The sequence below is a fragment of the Ovis canadensis genome, chromosome 11 (assembly GCF_042477335.2).
Source record: "Ovis canadensis isolate MfBH-ARS-UI-01 breed Bighorn chromosome 11, ARS-UI_OviCan_v2, whole genome shotgun sequence".
In the NCBI taxonomy this organism is placed as follows: Eukaryota; Metazoa; Chordata; class Mammalia; order Artiodactyla; family Bovidae; genus Ovis; species Ovis canadensis.
The window spans coordinates 18,847,014-18,872,429 of NC_091255.1; the positions used below are offsets into that span (position 1 = coordinate 18,847,014).

At 42.6% G+C, this 25,416-nt stretch overlaps 1 long non-coding RNA gene across 5 annotated transcripts in view; it reads left to right on the forward strand.

The window, feature by feature from the left end:
• Positions 1-22,686, forward strand: part of LOC138447174 (uncharacterized) — a 37,954-nt gene extending 15,268 nt beyond the window's left edge. For 2 of the 5 annotated variants that reach the window (XR_011259699.1, XR_011259701.1), the window contains 5 exons: positions 18,175-18,312; positions 20,588-20,643; positions 20,755-20,948; positions 21,048-21,311; positions 21,548-22,686. This is a non-coding gene — a long non-coding RNA (uncharacterized lncRNA). The remainder of the gene's footprint in view (positions 1-18,174; positions 18,313-20,587; positions 20,644-20,754; positions 20,949-21,047; positions 21,312-21,547) is intronic. The other 3 variants (XR_011259700.1, XR_011259703.1, XR_011259702.1) reach the window with 3 other exon arrangements.
• The last annotated feature ends 2,730 nt before the right edge of the window (positions 22,687-25,416 follow it).

Sequence of the window (25,416 nt, forward strand, 5' to 3'; positions counted from 1 at the left end):
TCCTTGTGTTTGAAAAACTTCAAACTTCAATAGCAGTAAAATAGTACTTTAGACTCTGGGGCTATTTTGGGAACCAATTTTTAATATGTTTTTATTTAGAGTTCTATTTAGAATCATTTTACTTTCTCTAATTATAATCAAAGTTGAATATAGTAATCACGAATCAAGCCAAACTATTAATTTAGTTGAGAATAGCTGATTTACAGTAACTTTAAGTTTATCCTCTAAACCAAGAGCTACCTGGTAAATAAAGAAATAAAAGGAAAGCCTTAAGATGCTATTTCTCTAAAAGATGGGTGGGAAAACTCCAGCCTTCAATTTGATTTCATCTGGCCATAGGAAAAATCCAAAGAATTTATGCCTAAGGCCATGAAATTATAACCTTACTTTAAAGTATATAATAGCAATGCCCTTAAAATGTATTTTTGTGTAATGAAAATAATTCATGAAAGTCCAAAAAAGATGACTTAAAATGCAGACAAAAGGAACGTTTCATATTTCTTTAAAGATAAAATGATGAGTTCATTTTACTTATGTAAGTTTTTTATTGTGGTAAAATATGCTTGACATAAAGGTTACCATTTTATCTGTTTTTAAGTGTTCAATTCAGCAGCAATAAGGGACTTCCCTGATGGTCCAGTGGTTAAGCCTCTGTACTTAGTGCAGGGGGCATGGGTGTGATCCTTGGCTGGGGAACTAAGATCCCACATGCTGCACACTGTGGCCTAAAAAAAAAAATTCATTCGCAAAAAGTACATTCACAGTGTTGTATAACCATCACCAGTATCTATTTTCAGAACTTTTCATCACCCTAAATAGAAACTCTATACCCATTATACAATAACTCCCCATTCTCCTCTCCTCCAGTCGCTTGTAACATCTTTTATATTTTCTGTCTCTATGAATTTGTCTATTCTAGGTATCTCTTATACATGGAACCATATAATATTTTTCCTTTGTGTCTGTTTTCCACTTAACATAATGCCCTCAAAATTCACCCATCTTGTAGCTTGTCTCAGAATTTCATTCCTTTTTAAGGTCGAATAATATTCCGTTGCTTGTATATATATTTTGTTTATCCATTTACTTGTCAATAGACATTTGGCTTGTTTCTACTTTTTGGCTATTGTGAATAACGCTGCTGTGAATGTGGGTATACAAGTATCTGTTCGAGTCTCTGCTTTCAATTCTTTTGGGTTTGTACCTACAAGTGAAATTTCTGGATCATATGGTAATTCTATGTTTAAGTTTTTGAGGCACTGCCTTACTATTTTCCACAGTAACTGCAACATTTTACATTCCCACCAGCAATGCACCAGGGTTAAAGTTTCTCAAATCCTCTCCAACTTAAGTAAAATTTTAATCTTTATTTACATAACCCTCGATATTAAAAAGTTTTCTAATCCCCTCGTCTTTAAATAATTATTCTGCATTTCTAGGTGGCATGGTTGTTTTTCAGTCTGATATAAATGTTCAAATTCTTATTATTCTATTCGACACATCTACCTTCTTTGATTATAAAATCAATATTTACTCATTGAAAACCTACAGTTCATATAATCCATGTTTCTCCAGGTTTCACCAAGCTTAGAGTACTGATGTGGTCACATTAATAATAGTACCTGAAATTTTACTGCCTCTTGCTCCCAGGCAGATCTTCCTTCCTCCTGTTCTTCCCTGCCTGCGGTTGGTCCTGAAAGTCCTCAGGAAACCCCTGGATGAACTACGGGGGTCTCGGCGTGGGGTGGGGGTCGGTGGTGGAAGTGTTCTAGTGACTGATGTAATTCCTGGAGAAGCCACTGGAGGGCAGCAGCTCCCTCCCACTCTTTACCCTCGCTCTGGTGATGACACTGCCTCGAGGCCAATTCCTTTTTTGAAGCCTCAGCTCTAAGATCACGGCATCCGGTCCCATCACTTCATGGCAAATAGATGGAGAAATAGTAGAAACAGTGGCTGACTTTATTTTGGGGGGCTCCAAAATCACTGCAGATGGTGACTGCAGCCATGAAATTAAAAGACGTTTGCTCCTTGGCAGAAAAGCTATGACCAACCTAGACAGCATATTAAAAAGCAGAGACATCACTTTGCCAAACAAAGACCCATCTAGTCAAAGCTATGGTTTTTCCAGTAGTCATGTATGGATGTGAGAGTCGGACCCTAAAGAAAGCTGAGCACCAAAGAATTGAAGCTTGTGAACTGTGGTGTTGGAGAAGACTCTTCAGAGTCCCTTGGACTGCAAGGGGATTCAATCAGTCCATCCTAAAGGAGATCAGTCCTGGGTGTTCATTGGAAGGACTGATGCTGAAGCTGAAACTCCATTACTTTGGTCACCTGATGTGAAGAGCTGACTCATTGGAAAAGACCCTGATGCTGGGAAAGATTGAAGGTGGGAGGAGAAGGGGACGACAGAGGATGAGATAGTTGGATGGCATCAATGGCTCAATGGACATGAGTTTGAGTAAACTTTGGGAGGTGGTGATGGACAGGGAGGCCTGGCGTGCTGCAGTCCATGGCGTCGCAAAGAGTCGGACGCACTGAGCGACTGAACTGAGCTGAACTGAACTCTCAAAGCGCTGCATGGCAATTACTGCACAGAAACAGGGGTGTGTCTGTCATATAGTTTCTGATCACACGTTGTCCCTTTGGTTTCTAGAGCCCTGTGAGGAAACTCAAGCACAAGTCTGAATCCAAAATTAACAATTGATGGAGAAAGTGAAAAAAAAAAAAAAAAAGCTCTAACAACTGATAGCTGGACACTGATAGCTGGCCGCAGTGTTCCCCCATTGAAAATGAACAATTTTACAAGAGTTTACAGTTATCAGGCAGTCATTCTGATGGTGGAACAAGGCATTAACTAGACCATGCCATAATTGTATTGAAACACAGCTAGAAATCAAGGCATCCAAGCACCACAGAAATGTCCAAACACCTCCCTTTTCTAGTTGCATGAGTGACTGTACCTTCCTACGTAAAAATTAAAATCCCCAATCATTGAATTACCCCTTCCTCAGGACAGACCTCAATCTAGAACAAGCCTTTGCCTCCCCGTCAGTCAAGCAGCCCAAGTCCAGATGCTAACGAGACCCTCCTGACTTGTTCTTAGCCTTGACCCTCCCAGGTCCTGGAGTGTGCATCCCTCCTGTCTGCAGGATTATAAACCTAACTGTTATCTGACAACAGTGGTATTGTAGCCACGCGTTCCGGGAAACAAACTCACTCAGAAGGACAATGCAAAAGTGGAGTGCAGTTTATTACACCGCTGGGCCCAAGGCAGAGTCTCCTCTTAGCCAAGGACCCCGACTAGCATTTGTGAAAATCTTTTATACCCCATGTGTACGTGTCTGAACCCACCACTCCAAATTCCTTGAGACTTACATAAACCAAGGAAAATACAGTCCCAATAACCCCATCACTCACGTGCTATGTGCTCAAACAGTCAAACAATTGGCCAATAATCAATAAACCCGAGGTTACACTCCGATAGATACAGAAAAATTTATGGCCTGTCTGGAGGAAAGGGTGATTAGTGTATGTTTTCTCTTAGGCGATGAGTAACCCATATACAATTTTCAAGGTTCCCCTGTCTTGAGAGGGTCTTATTCTTCTGTGGTTGTTTTCATAGGCGCTAAACACAGAGTTCAGAGTCCATTGGAAAGGTGGCCGAGCATGATCAGCATGAACAGGCCTAAGATGGAGTCCAGGCCCTATGAATTCCTTCTTCAGGATTTCTAGTGGCTTTTTTTTTTTTTTTTTTTGCGTTGGATCTTAGTTGCTGCTTGCAGGCTCTTCTCTAGTTGCACCACGGAGGCTTCTCATTGTGGTGGCTTTTCTTGCTGCAGACACACGGGGTTCAGTAGTTGCAGCTGGTGGGCTCTAGAGGGCGCAATTAATAGTTGTGAAACGGGCTTGGTTGCTCTGCGGCATGAGGGATTTTCCAGGACCCGAGATTGAACCTGTGTACCTTGAATAGGCAGGCAGATTCTCAACCACTAAGCTACCGAGGGAGTCCATCCAGTGGCCTTTGACTGACAAGCTTTACCTGGAGATGTTTAAGAGATTTAGGCTGTCGTCACCACTCTGGTCCCTCACTGCCTCACCCCTCTTCCAAATTGATGCCTGCAGAATGACTGGAGTTTTAGGTGAAAAAAAGTTTTGTGTATTTTCTGAAAACTTACAGTTCACATGGAATACTTTTATAATTTAAAATAAAATTATACCTCTAAAATAATAGTACCTAAGAGTGTACAAAAAGACAATCATGAAGGTGGGATCACTTACCTGGAGCCAGACATCCTGGAATGTGAAGTCAAGTGGGCCTTAGAAAGCATCACTACGAAACGAACAAAGCTAGTGGAGGTGATGGAATTCCAGTTGAGCTATTTCAAATCCTGAAAGATGATGCTGTGAAAGTGCTGCACTCAATATGCCAGCAAATTTGGAAAACTCAGCAGTGGACACAGGACTGGAAAAGGTCAGTTTTCACTCCAATCCCAAAGAAAGGTAATGCCAAAGAATGCTCAAACTACTGCACAATTGCACTCATCTCACATGCTAGCAAAGTAATGCTAAAAATTCTCCAAGCCAGGCTTCAGCAATACGTGAACCATGAACTTCCTGATGTTCAAGCTGGTTTTTGAAAAGGCAGAGGAACCAGAGATCAAATTGCCAACATCCGCTGGATCATGGGAAAAGCAAGAGAGTTCCAAAAAAACATGTATTTCTGCTTTATTGACTATGCCAAAGTTTTTGACTGTGTGGATCACAAGAAACTGTGGAAAATTCTGAAAGAGATGGACCTGCTAGACCACCTGACCTTCCTCTTGAGAAACCTATATGCAGGTCAGGAAGCAACAGTTAGAACTGGACATGGAACAACAGACTGGTTCCAAATAGGAAAAGGAGTACTTCAAGGCTTTGTATTGTCACCCTGCTTATTTAACTTCTATGCAGAGTACATCATGAGAAACGCTGGGCTGGAAAAAGCACAAGCTGGAATCAAGATTGCAGGAGAAATATAAATAGCCTCAGATATGCAAATGACACCACCCTTATGGCAGAAAGTGAAGAGGAACTAAAAAGCCTCTTGATGAAAGTGAAAGAGGAGAGTGAAAAAGTTGGCTTAAAGCTCAACATTCAGAAAACGAAGATCATGGCATCCGGTCCCATCACCTCATGGGAAATAGATGGGGAAACAGTGGAAACAGTGTCAGACTTTATTTTTCTGGGCTCCAAAATCACTGCAGATGGTGATTACAGCCATGAAATTAAAAGATGCTTACTCCTTGAAAGGAAAGTTCTGACCAACCTAGACAGCATATTCAAAAGGAGAGACATTACTTTGCCAACAAAGGTCCGTCTAGTCAAGGCTATGGTTTTTCCAGTGGTCATGTATGGATGTGAGAGTTGGACTGTGAAGAAAGCTGAGCGCCGATGCTTTTGAACTGTGGTGTTGGAGAAGACTCTTGAGAGTCCCTTGGACTGCAAGGAGATCCAACCAATCCATTCTAAAGGAGATCAGTCCTGGGTGTTCTTTGGAAGGAATGATGCTAAAGCTGAAACTCCAGTACTTTGGCCACCTCATGCAAAGAGTTGACTCACTGGAAAAGACTCTGATGCTGGGAGGGATTGGGGGCAGGAGGAGAAGGGGACAACAGAGGATGACATGGCTGGATGGCATCACCGACTCGATGGATGTGAGTCTGAGTGAACTCCGGTTGTTGGTGATGGACAAGGAGGCCTGGCGTGCTGTGGTTCATGGGGTCGTAAAGAGTCGGACACGACTGAGCGACTGAACTGAACTGAACTGAAGAGTGTATATACTCTTCTGCCCACTATACCACTGATAAAAAAGCTTTGAACATCCCTATGATTTTCTCCTTGCTTTACACATCAAAATCATGACTATACCCTTTCTCTCTCTTTTTTTAATTGGAGTATAATTGCTTTACAATGTTGTATTAGTCTTTTCTGTACAATGAAGTGAAGCTGCTGTATGCATACATATGGCCCCTTCCTCTCGGACCTCCCTCCCATCCCACCCCTCTAGGTCATCACAAAGCAAAGAGTTGAGCTTCCTGTGCTTTAGAGCAGGCTTCCACTAACTATCTATGTGTAAAATAGATAGTTTGTGTGTGTGCGTGCCAAGTCACTTCAGTCGTGTCCAACTCTGTGGACTGTAGCCCGTCAGGCTCCTCTGTCCATGAGATTCTCCAGGCAGGAATACTGGAATGGGTTGCTCTTCCAGGGGATCTTCCTGACCCAAGGATCTAATCTGCTGTCTCTTATGTCTCCTGCAATGGCAGGCGGATTCTTTACCACTAGCGCCACTTGGGAAGCTCTGTAGTGTACATGAAAGTGAAAGTCGCTCAGCTGTGTCCGACTCTTTGTGACCCCGTGGACTGTACAGTCCACGGAATTCTCCAGGCCAGAATACTGGAGTGGGAAGCCCATTTGATTCCCAACCCAGGGTTTGAACCCAGGTCTCCTGCATGGCAGGCAGATTCTTTACAATTTCTGAGCCACAAGGGAAGCCCAAGAATACTCGAGTGGGTAGCCTATCCCTTCTCCAGAGGATCTTCCTGACCCAGGAATCAAACCAGGTTCTCCTGCATTGCAGGTGGGTTCTTTCCCCGCAGAGCTAGCATACATCAATCCTAATCTTCCGATTTGTCCCCCTCTCCTCTTCCCTCTGCTTTTTGTTGGTTTTTCTACCCCTTCATTGCTCCTCTTTTTTACTCTCTAAGAGTTCTTTTCTTAGCTTATACATATATATTCACTTTTATACCATTCTTCCCTCTGTAAGTTCTACAGTAGGGCCTGAAGGCTATCCAGTGAGTAGTAGCTTCTGGCAGAAGCGGGACCACCTCTTTCTGCCCAGCTTGGGAAAAATCACTACTTGATCGTGGCTCTCCTTCCTATTGACCCTGAGTGGGGATTTAAAATACTGTTCAATGCACTCCTGGTCACTACAGCTGACACACTGGGGCTGACCTTCTAGATAAAAATGGTTTGTCATCTCCCGACACAGGTAACAATCTTGACAATTAAACTCCCCCTCTTCATAATTTGTGATCTCGTCGCCGTCACCTAGGGACTTCTCAAGTGTCATTAGTGGTAAAGAACCTGCCTTCCAATGCAGATGACATTAGAGATGTGAGTTTGATCCCTGGGTCGGGAAGATGCCCTGGAGGAGGGCGTGTCAACCCACTCCAGGATTCTTGCCTGGAAAATCCCATGGACAGAGGAGCCTGGCGGGCTACAGTCCACAGAGTCACAAAGAGTAGGACACGGCTGAAGTGACTTAGCACACACACATACCGTCACCTAGACTGAGATAATACTCTTGAACAGTCTTTAAAGAAAATGATATTGGAAGAGTGATATTTAAGCTACTTAGATTAGAAGAAAAAATGCTCATTTTTCTTGCTCTCTAAATTACTCATTGATATGAGGAACATATAAGAAATGCTGTTATTTATTTTTTTTAATTAATTAATTTTTTTACTTTACAATATTGTATTGGTTTTGCCATACATTGACATGAATCTGCCACGGGTGTACATGTGTTCCCCATCCTGAACCCCCCTCCCACCTCCCTCCCTATCCCATCCCTCTGGGTCATCCCACTGCACCAGCCCCGAGCATCCTGTATGATGCATCGAACCTGGACTGGTGATTTGTTTCACATCTGATAATTTACATGTTTCAATGCCATTCTCCCAAATCATCCCGCCCTCGCCCTCTCCCATAGAGTCCAAAAGACTGTTCTATACATCTATGTCTCTTTTGCTGTCTCGCATACAGGGTTATCGTTACCATCTTTCTAAATTCCATATATATGTGTTAGTATACTGTATTGGTGTTTTTCTTTCTGGCTTACTTCACTCTGTATAATAGGCTCCAGTTTCATCCACCTCATTAGAACTGATTCAAATGTATTCTTTTTAATGGCTGAGTAATACTCCATTGTGTATATGAACCACAGCTTTCTTATCCAGTCATCTGCTGATGGACATCTAGGTTGCTTCCATGTCCTGGCTATTATAAAGAGTGCTGTGATGAACATTGGGGTACATGTGTCTCTTTCAATTCTGGTTTCCTCGGTGAGTATGCCCAGCGTGGGATTGCTGGGTCATAAGGCAGTTCTATTTCCAGTTTTTTAAGGAATCTCCACACTGTTCTCCATAGTGGCTGTACTAGTTTGAGAAATGCTATTATTTATTAATAATTAGAAATAGGTCTATCTTATCTGATATGACAACTTCATGTAATAAACTATTATGTAATAATAATACATATTTTTTATGTAATAAACTTTGTGTAATAAACTATTTTCCTTTATTAAATCTTTTACTTCCTAAATCTTTACTAAATAAATTTTTTACTTATTGAGTACCCCAATTCATTCATCTCAATCAATGAGATTTTTTAGAGTTCCTGCAACTGCATTTAATATTTCAGAGTCATGCATATCCTTTTTTGTGTTTTTCTAAATAAATCCAAATTGAAGCTTTTATGACTTGTCAGAACTCTGTCCTGAGAAATACATGTCCCAGAACAGCCCAAAGGAACACAGAGGAGCCGTTTTCATTTTTAGTATAGAACTTCATACAATATGACCATCAGAGACAGTTGTACTCTTTATAATATTTTCATGTTCCTACTGGCATTGTTAATTTTTTATCACTGAAAAACTTACCAATTCTCAGTGTGGGGACCCAGATGAAAATCTTCACAAGTTCAGAGAAAGCAAAATTATTATAAATAAAAGACTGCAGATACAAATGGAAAAATATTCAGATCAGTGTTACCAGTGTATTGTTGCATTCCTGAGGCATATTTTTATTTTGATCCAAAGGCCTAATAGTTTTTTGACAGGTAGAGGAAGGTGGGGGGGAAAACCCAGCTTTGCCTTTTATTTAGTCACTAAATAACATATCTGTTAGCACTTAATTTCATATATAATCAAAGTAAACATTTATCTTAGGTTTTCCGTGTGTCATGCCCCCTCTTGAGTTTCACATGTATTGACTTGTTTACTCCTTAAACAACACCAAGATATCAATACTATTCTTATGCCTGTGTTACAAATATCCAAAGTGAGCCATAGAGAGATTAATATTAATAAATTACCAATGTTGTCCACTAATGAAGTGGTAAGGCTAATTTTAAACTTCAGAAGTCTGGGTCTCATGGTTGTAACCTCTTCTCTATTGGATACAATCCTGAGACAGTGATCGGACCCCCACCCTCCTCCCTGATCCAAGCTGGGTCACCCTAGGCCAGCTGAACACTCTTCCCGTAATTCCTGTCCCAAGTCACAGGGAAAAAGGCTGCAAATGTTTGGCGTCGGGACATCCCAGTTGCGGGGCTATCCTGACAGGCCACCCGTCCCACCAACTTTTCTTGAATTCTCATCCCTGACCCTTCAGATCTGCCCTGTTTCCAGCTTGTATCCAAGCCTGCTTTGCCACCCTGCCCGTGGGTTCTGTAAGCTTGTCGCCTAACTTCTGGTAAATCCCCTTCTGCTCGAGTTGCCAAAGTTACTTTCTGTCTCTCACAACCAAGGAGCTCTAACAGGACCCCCCGGGTGCTGGGGAAGATGCCTAGTTCTTTAAATGCTCTCTGCTGTACTCGTGCTGTACACAAAGCCCGTACCTGGCCATCGAGCAGGGCGAGCCCGGCGGGTCAGCGGCCTAAACGCTCTCCTAGATCTTCCACTTACTAGTCTCTGATCTACGAATGGAGCCAATAGTAGTCCTTATCTCAAAAAGCTGCCGTGACGATGAAAGGTGAGAAACATGTGAAGTGCTTGGAAGGGTATTTGGCATGTACATGCGGGTATTACTCGGCTGTGTCTGACTCTTTCCGAACCTGTGGACTGTGGTCCACCAGGCTCCTCTGTCCATGGGATTCTCTAGGCCAGAATATTGGAGTGGGATACCATCCCCTTCTCCAGGGGATCTTTCCAACCCAGGGATCAAAACCAGGTCTCCTGCCTTCCAGACAGATTCTTTACCATCTAAGCCACCGGAGAAGTCCACTTGGCATATACTTAGCACCCATTATATGTTGCCTTTTCTATTATCAAACGAAAATCATTCCAATGATTCTGACCTGTATATATTGCTATATACAATATATAGCAATAATTTAAATTCAGCATTAAAATTTAATCCTTCATCTGTAAGTCCTCACATATCTAAGCAAGGTATCAGTTTAATTTAAAAAATCTCCAGAGAGAAAATTTCTGAAGAAATCTGTATGTATGCAAAGATGTTCTTTAGGCTCTGTATCACTCTCACTTTAACATAAGTTTTATCTAGTGAAATATTTCGTCTTATTTTAACTATTTCTTGAGATACTATGACTATATTAGTTTTTCATATAAGCAGGTGAATGTCTATAATAAACCATTGTGGTGGCGGTTTTAGTTGCCGAGTCACGTCCAACTCTCCGACCCCTTGGACCGTAGCCTGCCAGGCTCCTCTGTCTATGGGATTCCCCAGGCAAGGCTACTGGAGTGGGTTGTCATTTCATCCTCCATTGAAACATTGCAATAAATCTTTATTCTCCCTGAGAAGACCATCTCAAAATGTGCATAGATAAAACCACTTCAGTGTATTTTGTATAATTAATAAAGTTTTAAAATATGAGTTCTGAGTAAAATTTCTAGCATCTTTTTCTCCAAGGAGGTTGCGTTTACTCTGGACTTTTTGGAGGCAGCTATAGTAGGTGAGTGATTGTCAGCCTTGTGAAATAGCTAAGTGAGAAACATATATTGTTTTTTTCCTATTGACCTGAATTATCTTAACTGGCTCCACTGAATTCATTAGATAAATATTCAACCCTCAGATTGTCTTTCCTGTTTAAAAGATCAAAGTAGGCACTGAGAATGGTTTCTGATTAAAAATGCAATTCATCTAAAATAGAGACAGCTAAGTATAAAATAGCGTGCCACCAAAGTTAAGCTTTTAAAATGAAAATTAAAGTTTCAGTTGCAGAACTCAATATGAGTAAGTGAGAAAGAAAGTTCTCTTCAGGAAAAACAGAGACAAAAGCACATAAACAAGACAAAGACATTTATAGGCATAGAGATAATTCGAGCAAGTGAAAACATTAAAGCTATTAAAAACATCCTCAGAGAGATAAACAAGGATATGAACTCATGAAATAATAAAGAACTCTTGGAAACTGAAAATATTATAGCAGAAACAAAAACTTTAATAAATGATTTGGAAGATACAGTTGAGGAGTCTTCCAGTAAGAAGGAAAAAAACCTCAAAAAGATGGAAATTGGAGACGAAAAAAAAGTATAGGATCACTGCAAAACATCCAATTTCTATCTAAAACGTGACTACCTCTAAGATAAGGATTTTTTGTTTTGTTTTGTATATTGCCTAGAACAAAACCAGACACATAGGACGTCCTCAATATGTACTTTTTTAAAAAAATGAAATGAGTTGAAGACATAAGAACAGGGAAAATAGAAAGGAGCAAATTATCAGATACAAGAAAAATTTCAGCATATTTCCAGAGTGAAAAGATCTTAACATTCAAAAGATTCCTTAGCATAAGGAATGGGGAAAGACCCATATCAAGATACATGATTGCAAAACTATAGGAGATCAGAGAAAAGCTTCCAGAGAGGAGGAGAAAATTCATGCATAAGATCAAGAATCAGAGCTGCTTTGAACTTCCCAAGAGCAAAGCACGAACTGTGTCAGATAGCAGTTGGGAGTTGTCAGCATGCGCTTTTTACATTCTTTTATATGTCTTATGATACAGAGAAACCTATTTCATTTATGCACAGTGACAGAGAACAATCTACTTTAATATCATGTGAAACTAGTACTTCTGTGCCACGTGTGTGCGCACGTGCAAAGTCGCTTCAGTCGTGTCTGATTCTTTGCAAACCCATGGACTGTAGCCCACCAGGCTTCTCTGTCCATGGGATTCTCCGGGCAGGAATACTGGAGTGGGTTGCCTTGCCCTCCTCCAGGGGATCTTCCCAACGCAGGGATCGAACCTGCCTCTCTTATGTCTCCTGCATTGGCAGGCAGGTTCTTTACCACTAGTGCCACCAGGGAAGCCCCCCAGCGCCACTAAAGTCTTCTGAAATAGTCATCAGATATGAAAAGCAGGTTCATGTCTCGAATTTTGTAGCTTGATATAGTTCCATGGTGCCAAATTAAAATTAAAACCACTAACTATTCAGTCTGTTGAAGGTGCCCTCATTGCATGCAATTCTAACAGGTAGAAAATGGAGGCAAAAAATGACATTATAGGACTTCCTGGTGGTACAGTGGATAGGAGTCCATCTGCCAACGCAGAGGACAGGAGCTTCATCCCTTGTCTGGAAAGATTCCACATGCCTTGGGCAACTAAAACCTGTGTGCCACAACTCCTGAGCCTGTGTCCTAGAGCCCACGGGCTGCACGTGAAGCCCGCGTTCCTGGAGCTGGTGCGACCGTGGAAGCCACCGGAATAAGAAGCCCGAGCAACACCTCCAGAGGGTAGCCCTTACCCTCCTCAACCACAGAAGGCCCCACGCGGCAACAAAGACCCAGCACGGCCAAAGAGCAATCATCACAACAAGAAGTATATACAGTTTTTTAAAAAGTAGAAATTATATAACACAAAATTGATCCTCAGATGTCCACTAATAGAGACTTGCCTGGTGGCCTAGTGGTTAAGACTCTGCATTCCCAGTGCAGGGGGCCTGGGTTCAATTCCTTATCAAGAAACTAGATCCCATGTACTGCAGCTAAGACCTGGGGAAGCCAAATAAATATAAATAAGTGTTTTTTTGGTCCACTAATAAAGCAAAAAAAAAACAAAACTAAACTAAACTAAAAATGCTTACCTCTGGCCAGTATTCATGTGGTGACCAGGGCCAGTGATATTGCCATGAGACTCCTTGCATCTGGATTGTCGATCTTTGAATGTCCAGGTACTTTCAATCGTAAAGGATGGAAACTCAACTCAATCTAATTTTAACAAGAAGAGAACGAAAAGGCTCCAGGCAATGTGAAGTCTGAGGATGGGTCCTGCTTCTAGCATAAGTGGATCGAAGGGCGCAAATCACATCATTAGCTCTCTCCTTCCACCTTTCTCTTTGCGTTTCTCCCTCTTGCTTCTGTTTCTCTCTGTGTGGCTTTATTTTCAGACAGGTTTTCTCCATATGGGAACAAAAATAGCAACCAAACAGCCCAGGCTTACATTATTCTCACAAGTAGCAATTCCAAAAATAAGAGTGCAACTTTTACTGCCCTAACATTTGCATCAATCTTTGAAAATAACTTCGATGATGTCGCTTGCTTCCTCCTCAACTGAGTGTCTGTCTAAGGGCAGTAAGTACTCTGAGTGGGCAGCCTGGTTCATCAACCTGTGTAACTGACAGGTCCACCCAAATCCCATGAATTGGGAGAGAGAGCTTTCAAAAGGAATGGATGGACGAAGACTCCTCCATATCCACTACCCCAAAAGTAACAGATGGCCACTCACATGAAATTTTCCCCTTGGAGTCAAAAGTCTTCATGATATTAGAGACAAAATAAAACTCTGTGTTTTTTAATTTTTATTGAGGTATAATTGCTTTAAAACGTAGTAGTTTAATGAAGAGCATACTTGAGAAAATTATCACCTTGACGTGATGGATGGCTTAATTAGAATTTAAAAAAGAAAGCACGCACAACATTATCCAAGTCGCTGGAGGTATAACATCCTTGGTTTCTAGGAGATATGTAAATGATTCTATTGTATTTTTAAGTTGTAAATGGAAGTTGCCAGGTTCCTTGAAACTGGAGTGTTAGTAGCTCGCTGGGTCATGCCGACTCTTTGTGATCCCGTGGACTGTAGCCCGCCAGGCTCCTCTCTCCATGGAATTCTCCAGGCAACAATACTGGGGTGGGTAGCCATTCCCTTCTCCAGGGTCTCCCGCATTGCAGGCAGATTCTTTACTCTCTGAGCTGCCAGGGAAGCCCAACTTGAAACTGAAATCACAACTTTGTCCATAGGACTTTACACAGAGAGACACATCTTGGGAGATAAATGCAAATCTCAAATTATTTCTATCCACATGTGCCCCCAACATCGTACTAATATTTGGTGGCCATAATATTCTCACAGTCTGATTCTTGAAATCAAGTGTGGACTCGTCCTGTGTTTTGAAAAGTGTCTCTCTTCTACCACTTCAGTTTGTAATTATCTTTGGCTGCGCTGGGTCTCCATTGCCCTGCGTGGGTTTTCCCAGCTTGCAGCAAGCAGGGCCTGGACTCTCCAGGGCTGTGTGCAGGCTTCTCATCGCAGTGGCTGCTTCTGTTGCTGAGCGCAGGCGCCAGGCACACGGGCTTAGCTGCCCCACGGCCTGTGGAATCTTCCTGGACCAGGGATCAATCCCATGTCAGAGTCTCATCTTATTCTTAACCCCCAGGGAAAGTCCTCTACAACTCTAATACAGCTCTGGGACTTAATCTGACCAAAACACATTCTATTCCTTTTGCTTAGTAAATCATCTTTCCTTGAATCTGTCAGAACCTGCCTGACTTCCAGCTTCTCTATCTTCCCTCTCCCCACAGACCCCAACCATCTGGCCCCTAAAATAAACCTCAGCATCTGGAAGGCATCCTACCAATGGTCCAGGGACTTGACACACAAGTCATACTTACTGATAGACCAGCTCTGACTTCAAGCTTCAATAACTGGGCTTCTGACTTGTCCAAGGCCACATTTTCTGGCTATCAGTTCTAGATGGGTTATCAGTTCTACATCTCTGTCTGTTTCCTGGGCCTGAATCCCTGACTTAGAAACTTGTTGGGAACCTCTCTTTAGACCTGGAGACTTTGCTTTGATCTTAATCACTCCCTCCCCATTCTTCTCATCCCGGGGACTGGGTACTCACTGCTGATCTGAAACAGATTGCCAGATATTTCTCCAGCAAAGATGCGTGTATGTGGGCTTAGCAGAGAATTACAGTTCAGGGTCTACAACCACGGTGAGCCATGTGCAAGTCCCCACAGAGCCAGGGAAGGAGAACACTCTTAAAGAGGGAAGAACGGACAGTGAGAGTCAGTTTTCACAGCCCACAACTTTTCATCGGCTGAGTCCTTGCCAGGAAAGAAGCCTTCTTTCTTCCTGCTGGACTCTGCTATCCGCGCAGAATGTGAGAGCTTCCCCATTCTGGCCTCTCAATTCTGTTGAGATTTCTGTTTCTTCTTTTTTTCCAGCACCATGACCTCCCCATGAATATCTGACAGATAGGTGACGCTCAGTATTTGGAGAGCTCTGTAGAGAAGCATTAAACATCTGCCATCTAAGACCTTCCAACTTCCTCGTGTTGGGCCCATGCTTTCCTGGACTGTAGCCTGCTGTCTCTTACTGCGGCTTCCAGAAAGTTCGAGCCTCTGCGGCTCCTGTGTTGTTTTTCAGTTGCTCAGTCGTGTGCAACTCTGCAACCCCATAGACTGCAGCATGCCAGGCTTCCCTGTCCTTCATGATCTCCTGGAGTTTGCTCACACTCAAGTCCACTGAGTCAATGATGCCTTCCAACCAGCCCATCCTCTGTCGCTGTGTCTGCTGCGCTATTGGTCCCTTTCTATGCCTATTTTACCCCAGCAGGGGGAACCCGTTTACAGCCCTTCTCTACATCTCAGGAGAGCAAGGTGATTTCCTGTCCTGCTGCATTTTCTCAATACCCTAAGTTTCACTTCATGAAAAAGTTACTCGTTAAGAAGAGTAATTTAATTGGATGCTTGGAGAAGACAGCCAAGCTGGATTGTAGGAATTTTTATACTTCTTTTGTGCTATGTTCATAAAAAGAATTTATGTGTAACTTCCCTTACCATTCTAGATTTTGTTGTTTTTGTCTATCACCTTTAGTGTTGGGGAACAGACTGTTCCCATTTCATAGGACTTGGAGGCACGAAATTCGAACAGCCTTTGTCTCAAAGGTTAACCCAGGACCAGGACCTGGCCATGATCTAACCAGGATCACTTTCTTCCCCTGGTTGGCCAACCAGAGAGGTTGGCCATACCAGAAGGGCTGACCAGCCCTTCCCTAGGATTCCATGTGAACAGACTTTGAAATTAGTTGTTTCTTTGTTTATGGCTCTGCTGGGTCTCCGTTGCTGTGTCGGCTTTTCTCTAGCTGTGGTGTTCGGGCTTCTCATCGCGGTGGCGCCTCTTGTTTCAGAGCACAGGCTCTAGAAGGGCAGGCTTCGGTGGTTGTGGCACGTGGACTCAGCAGTGTGCACAGGGAAGCCCTGATGTGGACAGGTGTGGACAAGAAGGTGGCGGAGTTGTGCTGTGATGTAGCCTGGGGCTGCTGGAGCCGTCTTCCCCACCGCACCCAGAATGAAGATATGGAACCAGGATGTGAAGATACAAAATTAGGGAACGGAGCCAAGCCAAGCAGAGAGGAGAAATGAGATAAATTTTTAATTAACACACTTCTTGTTCTTCCCGATATGTGAACCAGTGAGCGGCTTTTTATTTTTGTTTTAGCTAGTTTGAGTTGAATTATTGTCCTTATGATTAAGAGTCCCCACTAATAGAAGTTTGTTTGAAGATATTCACATATCTAACCAAAATCTATCTGCTGGAGTCCTGGGGGCTAATCTCTCCCCTATCTTCCCCTTCAAATTCTAACCCAGTGGATAGGAGAGGTAGAGAGAGTTCTTCCTTATAAACTGTGCTGGGGGTTCCCTGGCAGTCCAGTCATTAGGATTCGGCACTTCCACTACCACGGGCTTGGGTTGGATCCTTGGCTGGCGAACTAAGATCCCCCAAGCTACGAGGCACGGCTAATAATAACAGTAATATTAATAAAATGTGTTGATATAATGTGGCTTCAGTCTAAGGCTAAATTCGGGCTAATCTCAATTCCCTGAGTTCCTCTAGGCCCTCAGTTCCTCTAAGGCCTGTCAACCCATCTTTAGGGAGAGTGGGTCTGCAAGGAAGACACTCCCTCAACTGGCTTTGGGTGGACCTGCCTCAGAAATCCTGTCACCTGTAGAACAGAAAGTGAAAGGCACTCAGTCATGTCCGACTCTTCACCAGAATACCGGAGCAGGTAGCCTATCCCTTCTCCAGGGGATCTTCCCAACCCAGGAATCGAACCGGGGCTTGCTGCATTGCTGGCGGATTCTTTACCAGCGGAGCTATGTAGAACAGAGCGCATGGCAAACGCAGCTGATGGTGAAGCCTCTGAACTCCCTTCGCAGTGCCGTGCTCCTGTCTCCAGTGGCTTGTCTTGATGTCACTGATTACATCAGTCACTGTTGGTGCAGAAAAGGATGGCGCCCTCAGGAAACCAACCTCCACAGAAATCTCTCTTCCTCTGGAATGTGAAGGAGAGTCATTCCCCTTCTGGGGTCCTTCTGTCCCTTCCTTAGCGCCTCACCCTAGCTCCTCCCACATTATAGCGCTATAGCTAAGTCACTCAATCATGTCCGACTTTCTGCAGCCCCATGGATTGTAGCCCACCAGTCTACTATGTCTGCGGAATTTTCCAGGCAAGAATACTGGAGTATGACAGAAAACCACAAAATTATGTAAACCAATTATCTTTCAATTCTAAAAAAAAAAAAAAAAGGAATACTGGAGTGTGTGGCCATTTCCTACTCCAGGGGATCTTCCTGACCCAGGGATTGAACCTTCGTCTCTTGCATCTCCTGCATTGACAGGCAGATTCCTTACCACTAGTGCCAACTGGGAAGCCCGTATCATTCAAAGTGCCTTTGTTTAAAACAATATATTTATCTATTTGGTAGCATTGGGTCTTAGTTGCGGCTTGTGGGCTCCAAGGCCCCAGGCTCAGTAGTTCCAGTGTGAGGGCTTAGTGGCCTCTCGGCATGTGAGATCTCAGTTCCTCGACCACAGCTCGAACCTGTGTCCTCTGCATTGGAAGGTGGATTCTTAACCACGGAACCACCAGGGAAGTACCTCACTCACAGTACTTTACCCTCAGGGGTTGGCATAAAGCTCAGGATGGAACAATCAGAGTTGGTCTCTGGACTTTCTGAACTGAATGGAACCTTCTATGCCCCCTTACTCAGATAACACTGAGTGCCTTCAAAGTCACTCTCCTTTCTCCGGGTCTTCATACGAGTTCTCCCTTCAAATGGAATGCTTTCACTGTCATCTCACTTAAATAGCCTTTTATCTCTTTTTTAGGCCTCTGATGAAATAAAAGTCACATTTTATGGCAAGAAAAGAAAAACTTAAACGTAAGATTTTCCTCTGACCGTCTGGGCCTTCTTCCTCCCCGGTAGCGTGTGTTGTGCGTCTGCATTTACCAGATCTCCCGAGGGGGTAAACATCGCTTCTTCATCTTGTAAAGGGTCGTGATGACACATGACTTGCTTTGTACCTGCAGACCCAGATTGTGTAAACTGTCAATATGTCTTTTGAGGGCTTCCCTGGTGGCTCAGACAGTAAAGCGTCTGCCTGCCATGCGGGAGACCTGGCTTCGACTGCTGGGTCGGGAAGATTCCCCTGGAGAAGGAAATGGCAACCCACTCCAGTACTCTTGCCTGAAAAATCCCATAGACAGAAGAGCCTGGTAGATTACGGTCCATGGGGTCGCAAAGAGTCGGACAGGACTGAGCAACTTCACTTTCACTTTCACTATGTCTTTTGATGTTTAACTTTTTGTCTCACAAATGTATAACTGGGTTTTGACCTCTAGTGGGTAAAACAGTCCTCAGAGCTTTCTGAAAGATTGTCTGTGTCCCAGATTGGCTCGAATAAAAATTTCCATTCTTTTCTTAGGTTGACTATCGATTAATTTTTTTCTCAATAAGTCAAATATGACTTCTTCAACTTAAAGATGAGCCCCTCAAAGAGGTTTTCCCTGACAGTTCTGTTGAAACTAGCTCTCCCTTGGGAATTCCCTGGCTGTCCAGTGGCTGGGACTCTGCCCTCCCCTTGCCAGGAGCCCGAGTTCCTTGGTCAAGGAACTAAGATCCCACAAGCTGCAAAAAAAGAAGCTAGGACTCCCACTGTGATCTCCATCTCAACCCCTTATTCTACAACAACAGCAAAATGGTCACTGTGTTTATGTATAGGCTGATGTAAGAAAATAGAATATATTTACAACTAAAAAATGAGATAAAGAAGTACTTTCAAATATCTTTTAAAAATACACTATAAGAGAAAAATTGGGGAGGGAGGTTCAAGAGGGAGGGCACATATGTATACCTATGGCTGACTTATGTTAATATGGCAGAAACCAACATGATATTGTAAAGCAATTAGCCTTCAATTTTAAATAAATAATTTTTTTAAGGAGGGGGAAATGATCCCAAACCTAGATTGGGAAGATGTTGCATTCCTGATAAAATGCTTAAGGAGTTTTCTGAAATGTAACTGGTTAGGACTCTATTCTGGAAAAACCAATCATCTGTCCATTTAACCTAAATGAACATTCTTTTATACACCATCTATGGGCTTCCTGGCCTTCCCCTGTGGCTCAGCTGGTAAAGAATCCGCCTGCAATGTGGGAGACCTGGGTTCGATCCCTGGGTTGGGAAGATCCCCTGGAGAAGGGAAAGGCTACCCACTCCAGTATTCTGGCCTGGAGAATTCCATGGACCATATAGTCCACGGGGTTGCAAAGATTCGGACACGCCTGAGCAACTTTCACACTTCACACACTTCACATGGGCTTCCCAGGTGGCGCTAGTGGTTAAAAAAAAACCCACCTGCCAATGCAGGACACAATTTAGCACATATACAAAATTAATTAACTGATTTTCCTATGAAACAAATAACATCTTATAGTATCTTTACTTGCTATATTTGTTCATAACTTGTTTCTAGTCTTTACCTCGAACTAGACCATAAGGTATTCAATTAAACTCCAATAGGTCAGGGACCAGATGTCTATTATTTATCTCCAGGAAAAATCAGCATACTACCAGGCAAATAGTAGGAGCTGCCAGAATATTTGTTAGATATCAGTCATAAGTGAGCGAGTAAAATTTTAATGTGTGCCCATTTATAGACTGGATACATTTAAACGAAACAGTGTGACTCTCCTCTTTTCAAGACAAGTTACCCCAAACTGTGGCCCCTTGTTGTTCAGTTGCTCGGTCGTGTCCGACTCTTTGTGACCCCACAGCCTGTAGCCCACCAGGCTCCTCCGTCCATGGGATTCTCCAGGCAAGAATACTGGAGTGGGCTGCCATGCCCTTTTCAGGGGATCTTCCTCCCAACCCAGGGATCAAACCCGGGTGTCTTAGGTCTCCTGCATTGGCAGGCGAGTTCTTTACCACTAACGCCAACTGGGCAGCCCTTGACATGTTGAATATTTTAAGTTGAAGGAGTTTGAGAAAAACAGCAGAAGCAGGAAGGTCATGGTGACCTTCCTCTTGCCCTTCTCCCCTGGAGCGGATTATAAAAGCCTCAGGTGAGAGGTGCCCTCCTTGTGCCTGGAGGAGAGGAGCATTCTTACCTCTTGAGACAAGTGGATCTGAAGAAGAATCCTGACAGACAGGACTTGCTAAGTTTCCCTCAGTTTACAACACTTGCCTCACAAGCCTTATCCTATTTCTTCCTAACTGCCCACCTCTTCCTATTTCTACAGGGGAAGAGGCGGCCCTCTTTTGGCATCTGCAGTTTGCATCCCTACCTCCTCAGCAGGTACTCTAAAGAAAGGCTTTTCATCATTAACAGAAGATGGGAGAAAGGAGGGAATGGCAAATAACTAGACATTTTTCTTTTTCATATTCCTTCTGTTTGAAATTGCATAAGATGAGGAATTGAGTGTGCAAAGCCATAGAGAAAACACTGAAGTAGAAAGCCTGCTCCTCAGAGGCCTGCAGAGACAATCCTTTGTACCCTAACAGATGGTCAGTTGGGCACCGAAAGGATTAAGTGACTTGTCTGGGCTTTTGTACCTCATTAGTGCCAAAGTGGCTAGCTGTAAGTCACTGACACCTCAACAGGTAAGGCTTCTCTGTGTAACTGTTAGGAAACCATCAGCCAAAACCTTCTGCCCTGGCCAGGCATGATAATAATCGCTTGTATGAGCTATCCCACAACAGGAGGTCCTGATGAGGAGAAAGGAGCTGACACAAGCTGCTGCCAACCAGGAGAATTCGGGAGAGTTTGTAAAAAGGAGAGAGGAGATGCCAGCTTATAATATGTCCTGCCAACCTCCCAGAAACTCTCGCGCTGGAAACCGTCTTGACTGAGAGAGGTCCATGCTACCAGGAAGGCCCTGGAATTGGACCAAATATGGGCCCAGGCAAGATGACTGGCCAGAGGTACCTGGAAGGACTAACCTCACCACCAGGAACCCTGAGACTGTGAGCAGGCAGAGCACTTCTCTGGGTTCCCTTCCCCTGCTGCTCTCCACCTGAGCACCCCTTCCCAATAAAGTCTTTTGCACTGTCAGTATGTGTTTCCTAGGACACACATTTCTGAGTGCTAGACAAGAGCCCACTCTCAGTACATAACTTCTAAAAGAATGCATGGCAAATGACCTTTGTATGATTTTTAACTTACTTAAACTTACTCTCATTTAAGATGTCTTTTATTCTAGATTGCAGCAGCCATGAAATTAAAAGACGCTTACTCCTTGGAAGGAAAGTTATGACCAACCGAGACAGCATATTAAAAAGCAGAGACATTACTTTGTCAACAAAAGTCCATCTAGTCAAGGCTATGGTTTTTCCAGTAGTCATGTATGGATGTGAGAGTTGGACTATAAAGAAAGCTGAGCACTGAAGAATTGATGCTTTTGAACTGTGGTGTTGGAAAAGACTCGAGAGTCCCTTGGACTGCAAGGAGATCCAACCAGTCCATCCTAAAGGAGATCAGTCCTGCATGTTTATTGGAAGGACTGATGCTGAAGCTGAAACTCCAATACTTTGGCCACCTGATGTGAAGAACTGATTCATTGGGAAAGACCCTGATGCTGGGAAAGATTGAGGGCAGGAGGAGAAGGGGATGACAGAGGATGAGATGGTTGGATGGCATCACCGACTCAATGGACATGGGTTTGGGTGGACTCCGGGAGTTGGTGATGGACGGGGAGGCCTGGTGTGCTGCGATTCATGGGGTCGCAAAGAGTCGGACACAACTGAGCAACTGAACTGAACTGAGATACAATTTTATTTAAAAAAAAATGTGTTGCTAAATCCTTCATTAGATCTAGTAAGTGTCTGAGATGCAATAGGCCTCCTGCATGTCTTCCTTCCTTTTGCCAGTGAGGGTTTCCAGTTACACAAATGTAGGTCTAAGGTCACTGGAGAAGAGATTTTCAGCCTCGCACCATTCAGGCAAATGTTTAATGTCCAACCAAAGAGCTAATTCTACACAGGACAAAAATAGATGGAAATGGGTTATTTGTGGTTCAGCGTGGCTTGCTTTTTTGAAAGCACAGAACTGATTTCATTTTTATATCCTGCTCTCTTCTGTACAATGACTTAGAAATATAGAAATTTTCAAGAGTATCTGTTATTCTCAGTGGCACAAAATGGATATTTAAAAGAGCCTAAGTGGAAAATAGAATGCAATTCACTGTACAGCTGCTTTCAGTATAATTTGAATCTTTTTTTTTAAAGACACATACTGTTTTTTTCACTGATCGTGAAAGAAATATGTATCTATTGTGAATAAATATCTATCTATCTATCAAATATATGAAATAAAAATCATCAGTAATCCCAAGCCCCAAAAGTAATGACTATTGACATTTTGGGATATTTTCTTTCAGTCGTCTTTCTACAGATAAGATCCATGTCAAGGGCCTGAGACCCATGCAGTCACACAGTACTCGCGTTCAGAAGAACCCTACCTTTGGCTTAAGACTCGTTGCTGTCTTGGAATTATTAATGATTTTTGGACAAGGGTTTCTGCTTTTCCATTTTGTACTGGGCCCTGCAAGTGATGTCACCTGTCTAGTCTACAGATGTCCATGCCCACACACACGTACTGATTATACACACATATATTACATGCATATTGGGCTTCCCTGGTGGCTCAGAAGGTAAAGAATCCACCTGCAATGCAGGAGACTCAGGTTTGATCCCTCAGTTGGGAAGATCCCCAAGAGAAGGGAGTGGCAACCCACTCCAGTATTCTTCCCTGGAGAATCCCATGGACAGAGAAGCTTGGTGGGCTACAGTCCATGAGGTCACAAAGGGTCGGACATGACTGAGCAACTAAGTATATAACATTTACAATATAAATATGCAATATATTTGTTAATCTGTCATTAAAAGTCTTTATAAACAGTTTAAAATATTTGCATAATATTTCATAATATGGAAACATAATTTCTTATTTATGTTCCTATTTTTGGTACTGAGATTGTATAAAATTTTGTACTGTTATAGATAATGATGAGGAACATCTTTTCGTATTATTTTAAAATATATTTCTAATTATTTCCATAAAATAACATCCCAGAAGTAAAACTGAAGATTTAAATATTTTGGAGCTTTGTATTTAAATTGTCAAGTAGCTTTCCAAGTAGAAAGATTACTATTACTAGCCAAGTATAAGAAACTCTCCTTCATTCCCTTAGCAGCAAAAAATATTAAGAAATATTTGGTAATTAAATAAGCTAAAATATTATCCAGTTACCTTAATTTCTATTTCTTTGACTACTAGGAAAGGAAGTTTTAAACAGTATATATTAGTCATTTTTATTTATTTTTTTGGAATTGCCCCAGAATGCAAATTTCTCAACGGTTTTTTTAAGGTCTTCATGTCGTCCTACTTCTGCTTTATCTCCCACCTCTCTCTTCTTTCTTATCCCCCCTGTATACTCTCAGCTCCAACTACACTGAATTTTATTCATTTCTGAGAAGTTGTCATGCTTTCTCTTCTTTCTGCCCCTCCAAACATTCTACATATGATTTCTGGACATCTTTCCCTGTAGTTCTCTTTCTGGTTAGCTTCTATTTGTCTTTAGCTCTCAACTTAAACATAATTTCCCTTGAAAACCTTCCTTGAATCTCTAATTAGATTGAGTACCCCAACTAGAGACCAAACCTGCACTTCTTTCTTTCTTTTAATTTTGGCCAGACAGCTCAGCGTTCAGGATCTTAGTTCCCCAACCAGAGATTGAACCCATGCCCTCTGCACTGGAAGTGTGGAATCTTAATCACTGAACTACCAGGGAAGTCCTTTCTTCTAAACTTCTCATATTGGAATAATTTTAAATTTATAGAAGAGCTTGCAAAGCCAGTATAGAGTTCCCATATACTCTTCACCCAGCCTCTCTTACTAATAACATCTTGCATATAGTGATACGTCTGGCAAAACTAAAATGTGAAAACAGATAAGATACTATTAATTAAACGACAGACTAATTTTTTTCACTAATATTCTTTTTCTGTTCCAGGGTCCAATCTAGGAGAACATATTGCATTTAGTCATCACTTCTTTTTTAGTCTGCGGTACTTCTTACATTATTTGAAAAGAAAGTGAAGTCACTCAGTCGTGTCCGACTCATTGCGACCCCATGAACTGGGGCCCACCAGGCTCCTCCGTCCTTGGGATTCTCCAGGCAAGAATACTGGAGTGGGTTGTCATTTTCTTCTCCAGGGGAACTTCCCTACCCAGGGATCGAACCCAGGTCTCCCACATTGCAGGCAGACACTTTAACCTCTGAGCCACCAGGGAAGCCCTCTTTCATTATAGTACTTGGTATATTTTATTCCAGTTGCTTCCCTTCTAGAATTTACGTTCTATGAGAACAGGGACTATGTATCTTTCACCATTGTATCCCCATTTCTTACAGTATTCATAGTAAGTAGAATATGACTTGAGTATATAACTGAGTAGAAAGCAAGACTTTTCCTAGAGAATCTCTCAAAAAAGGGAAAGCACCATCCACTTATTTTCTTAGAAAATCTCTCATTATGGGGCATTTTCTCAATTATTTTACCCAGAACCATAAAACAAGGTTCAAGGAACACACATCAGCCTGAAACAACCTCATTAAATGCTGGAGGCTTAGAGATCTTCTGTTGGGATCCGGAAAAATGTAGGTAAAGACATTTTAAAACATTTAGTTATCTGCATTTTGGAGGTTGTGACCTCACTGTTGCAAGGCTGCATGTCCTTATAAACAAGGCTTTTAAAAGGAGATGGGATGGGGAGAAAAGGAGATGGAGACTGAGGGACAAAGACTTATTAAGTTTACTGTCAAAAGCTTTTGCAGCTATTCAAAGGAGGGAGTGGAGCACTTCTCTGATCAGAACTGCTGTCTCAGAAAAAAAAAAAAAAAAAAAACCCTGCTATCTCAGAGACTTCCCTGGTGGTCCAGTGGCTAAGATTCCAAGGCAGGGGGCTTGGGTTCAATCCCTGGCCAGGGAACTCGACCCCACAGGCTACAAGTAAGAGTTCGGATGCTGCAACTAAAGATCACACAAGCTGCAATGAAGACTGAAGATTCCA